Source organism: Alosa pseudoharengus, unplaced genomic scaffold (assembly GCF_046254945.1).
Source record: "Alosa pseudoharengus isolate Yale_2024_CS ecotype anadromous, Long Island Sound unplaced genomic scaffold, YU_APseudo_1.1 YU_APseudo_1.1_scf_17, whole genome shotgun sequence".
In the NCBI taxonomy this organism is placed as follows: domain Eukaryota; kingdom Metazoa; phylum Chordata; class Actinopteri; order Clupeiformes; family Clupeidae; genus Alosa; species Alosa pseudoharengus.
Window position 1 is genome coordinate 29,055,253 of NW_027468640.1, and position 7,670 is coordinate 29,062,922.

The 7,670-nt window shown below is 40.4% G+C and overlaps 1 long non-coding RNA gene across 1 annotated transcript; it reads right to left on the minus strand.

Annotated features, from left to right (window-relative positions):
- Window positions 1-1,366: 1,366 nt before the first annotated feature.
- LOC143128086 (uncharacterized) lies at window positions 1,367-7,227 on the minus strand. Its single transcript, XR_012987803.1, has 4 exons — window positions 7,059-7,227; window positions 2,392-2,448; window positions 1,717-1,801; window positions 1,367-1,420 (listed from the first exon to the last, which is right to left on the minus strand). It is a non-coding gene; the product is annotated as an uncharacterized LOC143128086 (long non-coding RNA).
- Window positions 7,228-7,670: the final 443 nt, after the last annotated feature.

A 7,670-nucleotide genomic window follows, 5' to 3' on the forward strand; every position in this document is an offset into this window, starting at 1 on the left:
GGAACCATATGTAAGATTGTGGCCAAAACTGGTACTGCAATCACTTTCAAATTACTGTAGAGAGGTGTATCCCCTCCCCCTCCCCCCTGACTCGAGGTTGCCAACCCGGATGCCGAAACACTACTGACTTTGTGATTAGTAGATAGGTGGAGGGTGGCACATCAGGCCAAAACACAGAATGACATGACAAAACACAACATCAACATCAGTTGAGGGCTGCAACTTCACTTTTTAAATGACAATATCCTGGCTGGACTACTGTTGTCAGTGATATACGTATTTGAAATGAACATGATTTCTTAATGTCTTGTGACATATTAGGGCCATTTTATGATTAATTGAAATACATTTCTTACATACGGTTCCTTTAAGTCAAAGGGACCGAGGTGTTTGAATGCTTTTCGCCGCTCTAGTAGGACCCCACCGTTATATTAGGTCTTATTGATTTGTTTAGGCTAGCTGCTATCAGACCATTTCATACACAATCTGACAACCTGGGAAATGTCAGTCTAACAGAAAAAAAAGAATAGATCAGTGATTTTAAAATTAAGTTTGATGGTCATGCAAATTAGGCTACAGGAGATTTCCGGGAGAAATAACAAAACAGGAGGGCACAGAGATGACGGTGAACATTTATTTTTACTTCGTTTTTACAAAAGTAGTATCAAAACATTTATTTTAACACACTCACACATAGAAAACTACAACACAAATAAGAAATTCCCTCCAAAATAGTTAGTCAGTCTAAAAGAAAATAGTCAGTCAGTTCAAAAGAAAAATAGTCAGTCAGTTAGTCAGTTCAGTCCAGTGAATTAGTTAATTTAAGATGCTTGCTTGCCCCGCCTTTGCCGCCCCCCATTCCTATCACTGCTCAGCCGCAGTCAGTTTCTCACTGTCATTTCTACATCAGCCTCAGTGGAGTTTTGTTGGGCAGGATTTTTTAACACAGCACCTAAACAAAAAATAAAATAAAACAGGGGGAAAAAAAGACAGTAGCACAAAAGTCTATGTCTTCGTTTGATTGTTTCTATAAAGACAATTCAGAAAAGTCAGAGCATTTTACAAAAAACTTAAAAACATACAAAAAAAAAAACAATTAACAAGCAATGCTCATAATACAGTAGTGTACTGACAACATTAGAGAGAACTTGTCCAAAATACCTGTGCATCCAGCAGGAGCTGATCTGGGAAATCTTTGACCTGTGGAAAACAGAAAAAAATATAGGTGTTAACAAAAATACAATGTATGAAATGACTAGACTGTACAGGTCATGTAACCACACTGAGTGTTTGTGAGTGACACAGCTTTAATTGCTTACAAAGTTGCTTTACATACTCTGTTCTGTGTCTGCGTGTTAATTAACTTACATTCAGGAGAGCTCATCACTGGGTGTCTCTTGCTGCCAATCATCTTGTGCCACTAGGAAATACAGAAAAAGGGCCCGTTACACAAATAACAGCATCACCCAGGTCCAACTAACAGAGCTAAACGAGTGACCCCACACCAGTGGTTCTCAAACTTTTTCTGTAATCATTCTCCATTTTGAATAGTGTATTGTGTGTGTGTGTGTGTCATCTGCATGCTAAATAGTTTACCATCTGCATGCTAAATAGTTTACGTTCAGGAGAGCCCAGCCCTTCATATTTGGCTTCCTTCTGCCAATTAACAGTTGTCACTATGAAAAGATAACATACATTACATGTAAAATATCTTACTAAATATCGTTAGTCCTCTGAAGGAGCTCTGGAAGAGGGTGGCGTGGAGGCCTCTGTAACAGTCCTTCGTTATTATCCGGTGTCACTAGAAAATAAAGAAAAACTAAATTATTGGAGTAAGTCAAGTTTATCACAATTAGATAAACACATTTCTATCAGCAGCAATTCATCTTATATATTAACCCAGGTCAATATAAGAGGCTAACATTCACATACAGTATGTTAACAATAGGCTATTTACCGGGCCCTGTTTTGTTACAAGTATTTCTAGGTGGGCCATGGGAAAGAAAATGTTGAGAACCCCTGGTTTAGGCAAAATAATTGTGATTTCAATTTTGACCTAAATTATGGCTATTATTCCATTATTGAGCAGCACAGCAACGAAAACGGCAACAGCACAGCTGAGCTGTACAATACATCCAGTAAAAAACAATTGTTGTTGGGAGTAACTGTACATTGCTATGAAACAGACACACATAGTAAATGTAGGGAACAAACAGGGATAAACATTTGGATTAAATAAGGGATTGATGGAGCACTGGATTTCAGTATGTAAGGCAATGTTTGAGTAGTAGGCTAGTTAGATCCATCTGCTCATATATTGTGTTCCTGATGACAAACTTCACATTATAGATTACATGTTAGGGTGATGATGGTCAAGGTTTTACTGTGTACCTGTGTTGCAGCTGTAAACTGGGCAGGATCTGGAATATGAGTGGGGATTAACATTGCCTGTGGAACAGATAATAATGAGGGAGCATTAGTTTATAGACAATTTGAGGACCTTGCAATCAATACATAATATGACATATGTTTTAGACCAGGTTGTGATCTAGGCTACTGTGCAATGTGAATGTAGAGGATGTTTTTGTGAATGTACCGAGTCAAACATTCGTTTAAAAGCAAAATTACGTCCGAAGCGCCACTTTTAAGCTTGCGTTGTCGTTTTCAGGTGAAATGGCCTTTTGATACATGATCGCATCAAATCGCTATTTTAAAAACACTAAGAAGGCTGGGCACAACATGAAACTTTGATCGAAGTCCAAACCCTTTCTTTTTAGTAAACTATGTGTACACGAAAAATGTTCTCAATGCTCGAGTTCATGTGTAGAGACACTGATGATACTTCGATCAAAGTTTCAAGTTGTGTCGAGCCTTCTTAGTGTTTTAAAAATAGCGATTTTGACACGATCATGCATCAAAATAGTAGTGCATTCAAAAGGCCACCTCACCCGAAAACGACAACTCAGAGAAGCTTAAAAGTGGCGCTTCGGACGTAATTATGGTTTTCAACGAAAGTTTGATTCAGGTACAATCCTAAAAACACCCTAAGATGCATTTTGGCGAGACTTACGCTTCAAGTTCTGCTTCAGTTTAAATTGAACGTAAACTAGATGTACCGCAGAGCGGTACAAAATATGACCGACGCCCAGTCCAGCACATTTTTTCCGCAAAAATAAATCACGCTGAAAGGCCTATATGATTCTAACTGTCTCACTAAATTGCATTATCCACACTCAATTCTCACTGATATCTGCTAGACAACAAGTACCAAAACATGATTAGTTCATAGATTTCACATGTAAAATTCATTTTATACAACCCCACCTCCATCTTGCCTGTTCATAATTCTGAGAAATTCTTGAATTGTGTGCATGTGTGCATGTACATGTTTATGTTATGTGTGTGTGTGTGTGTGCGTGCGTGCTTGTGTGTGTGCCTGCGTATGTGCCTGTGCAAGCGTACATATGTCTACTGTGTGAGTATGTGTCATACGTATGATTACTGTGAATGTATGTGTGTGTGTGTGTATCTGTTTGTGCACATGTGTGTACATGAAATGGGTTAACATGACCCCTGGAGGCAAACATACGGTCATCCTAGTCCCTACAGTTCTCAAGATATTCACAGAGAACTGTGTCTGCCCTACCCTCCTTTCAGGGGTCCAGTCCAGCGGGGGGGCTACAGATCAAAACAAAAAACGACGGTTCCATGCTATCTATGTGGGGTTACATGCCCACCAAGTTTTGTGTACCCCGGTCTTTCAGTGTCCCGGGAATCCTTGTTGGTGTACGTCACTAAATGTACACATACATTATTTTATTGTAAGGCCCCCCATCAATGAAAGTACACAAAACTTGGCATGCATACGGAGGGTGTCATACTGATCCTACACTTTTAATTTCGTGCAGTTTTGACCTTGTCAGCCAGAGATATTGTGATGAAAACACCTAATTTTTTGCTTTTTAATTTTTAACTAGGTGGCGCTATACATGAAATAAGTGGTAATGGGATGGGTTGACATGCCCCCTTAAGACCAACATACATAAAAAAGGTGGACCTCCTAGGCCCTACGGTTCTCGAGATATTCACAGAAAACTGTCTCCGGCCACCTACAGGCCAGTTGGTGTATAGTAACATAAATTAATTTATTGTGTGGCCCCCCATGAACGGAATTCCACGAAACTTGGCGTGCATACAGAGGGCGCTTTACATGAAATGAGTGGTTATGGAATGGGTTGACATGGCCCCTTGAGATCAACATACAAAAAAAAAAATGGTCCTCCTAAACCCTTCGGTTCTCGAGATATTCACAAAAAACTGTGTCTGCCCTACCCTCCTTTCGGAGGGTCCAGTCCAGCGGGGGGGCTACAGATCAAAACGAAAAACGATGGTTCCATGCTATCCATGTGGGGTTACATGCCCACCAAGTTTTGTGTACCCCGGTCTTTCAGTGTCCCGGGAATCATTGACGGAAATTTGGGCATGCGAAAAAGAAAAAAAAAAAGAACAAATCTGACTAAACCTATATGACCGCCGCTTCGCTGCGCGGCGGTCATAATTACAAATATGTAACCTCTGGTCACTCAGATTCAAAAGAAGTGCCGAACTTCACCTCTGCTATGACTCCTTGCTCAGGGTTCCCACACCTTGGTGAACATCAAATTCAAGGACATTTCAAGGACTTTCCAGGACCAATTTCATCAAAATTCAAGGACCACACGTGGCGGCATTTACCTACTGTGACCGCTGAATAGGTTATCATATTTTAATACAATGCAAATTCAATAAAAGACTAAACGGCATAGAAGTTGTTGGGTCAGAAGCAATGCAAGAAAGTGGACTGAATTTATAGCCTACATTGATATTGATCATATTCATAGCCTACATTCATATCCACAGTACATGGCTATGCCATACTACATTACATATAAGATGTACATTAGCCTACCGTTTCATGGAATTTTATGGAAAAAAGTGCAGCATTGAGATGTTCAGAATTATATCAATTTGTTTCACTTACCTTCATCTTTGATTAAGCTAGTTTTTGACTTCTGTTTAAAGTGCCACGGTTGCCAGAAAGCTGCTCAGAGATATATTTAAACATTCTCAGGCTTTTGTTACCTTTGTTAAAGACACAATTTCAGTGCATTTTTTTTACACCCAGTAACTATGCATGTGACAAACTTTCCTAGTATCCTTAACAAGTAAAACTGACAAAGAATTGGCATAAACTCTGTTGGTTTATTCAACAACCCAACCCATACTCTACCATATATTGGTATTGCACATAACATTCTACTATAAAAAACAGAAGCAACAAATACTAAACCATTTGGGTCCTTTGATAACCAATCTGCATAACATTCCTTGGCAAGCCAAACATCTTGGAATTTACATTTTCCGGGCATGACATTACGCGACGACTTCCAACTCTCCTCTGACTCAACGTGAATGTAGCCTATTGGACGCACGTAGGCCTAAACCGTAGCCTACCAACGAACGAAGAAGAGCGAACATACTTTTGCAAATTAAAAGTCTGCGGAATCAACATAATTTTAAAATATAGTGTGGTAGTAAAATAATGACACGAGTCGTCATCCATGTGAAATTTCAACCCCACAAAAAAAATTCAAGGACTTTCAAGGACAAGGTGTTTTTTTGGCTGTTTTCAAGAACTTTCAAGGGCCTTGAATTTATTTTTTCAGATTCACAAACTTTCAAGGATTTCAAGGACCCGTGGGAACCAGTGGCGATTGCTGCTCTTTGGAACAGGGGAAGCTCTGATAGAACTGGTCAATTATTAAATTAATATTATTAAGGTGCTATATTGTTCTTTGAGGGCAAACATTATCCCAAGACCCAGAATAGGCCAAACAGTAGGCTATAGAGTTGGCATGGCATCATGTAGCCTACACCGTTATATAGCGCGCTATACCTAACTTAGCCTAAATACACAACTGAAACAAAAGCAAGTCACAAACTCTGTAACTCCACATTAAGGTTTTATTTACAGTATGCTATTTACAAAGACAATAGAAACCGACTGTATTACTCCCAAATTATGAGAATTTGAGCTGCAACTTGCCTTGCCTCTCGACTTCACCTGTCAACAGTAACGTTAACGCATCCCTTGAACTTGAACCACTTCCTGTCCAATCGCGACATATGCTGTCAATCAAAAAGAGTCCAGCCTCTATGACGGTTCCTCCAATCATCATACAGAAGCTCGGCGTCCAGGCCATCCCACTGTCCCATTCACTCCCAGAGACGCCGGGCTTCCCTGGAAATGACGATTTTGTGGCGCTTGTCCATAAACGTGTAGCTTTTCTGCATTGAGATCAGCCCACTCTGTAAGTGCCATTGAAAGTCCAGTGAAGCCGAGCGTCTATGGGTTTTTTGCATGGTTTTTGATGGATCGTGTCGTCACAGCAATGTATTACGGGTGCGAAATCACGATAAATGACCGACAAAACCTTATTGCAGAACAAACTAGCCATGAAGATGAACATGTTTTCAGCATGTTCTAGTTGGAATAGTAGGCTAGAAGCTAATGTAATAGTGTTATTTGATGCAATTTTCCGTGATATTTTAGAGGAGGCTGAGCTTCCCCTGTAGTCTTAGAGCAATCGCCTCTGGTGGGAACCCTGCTTGCTATGGCCAGCGAAGTGGCAAGCTAACGTTAACGCTAGCTAGCTTCTACCTACCTAACATTTGCTGAAAACACATTCTGTTAAAGCACTTTCTAACCACAACAAACGTCATAGAATACAATATCTGATTAAAAACACTTCCACAATGAGTTTACATGTGTTATCCTAAGTTAGCCATAGATATATAGGCCTACAGTATGTAAGTTAGCAGCTAGCAGCTAACGTAACCAGATAGCTTGAGAAACACCTTGTGTAGCAAAGTTAACTACCGTTAATGTTAACCTTTAACATTAACGTACTATCCAAAAAGTTGGCCGACACCGGATTAGTCTATGCATTCTACCAAATATCATATCATATATCATCATATAAATTGTGCCATACGGATTTTACACAAGCTCAACATACCTTCGCGCTTACACTGCCCGGCTTGTCGATTGATGTGCGGACCAACGGTTGCGTAGATTTAGGCAGCCACCAGCAGCACTTTTGGGAAAGAAAAAAAAAAGCGGGATCGGCAAAATGGTTCCTCACGGTTCCTCCGCCGATCTACGGAGTGCGCATGCATGTTGGAGCGCTGTAGACTCATCCCACCGATGTTTTACCCACCTAAACTGACAAGTTTTATTTGGCATGCAGGGGGAAAAAACCCTTCCGACACTTTGCCGCTGGTGCCCTCCAATTGCTGACATCGGTAAGACCGAACGTGCTGTCTGGGAAAAGGACGTCTTTCTGTTAAATGACGACGTGGAACGCAGTGGAAAGCTAAGTGCTAACAGTTAAGATAACTACTGTGAACGTGAAAGGGTTTACTTAACATGGAACAGCAAGAAGAGAAACAAACTGTAAAAATGACCGAAAAGGGCATGGAAGAGCATAAGTCTAGGCAAATGCATGCACGTAAGGGCAAGCTAGGCCAGCTAACTAGCATGATTAAGCAAATTGAAGAACTAATGGCGGATGACGGAAATGCTGACCTCGTTAAGGATAAGCTGCGTGTAGACTTCAGTGGTTTGCAGC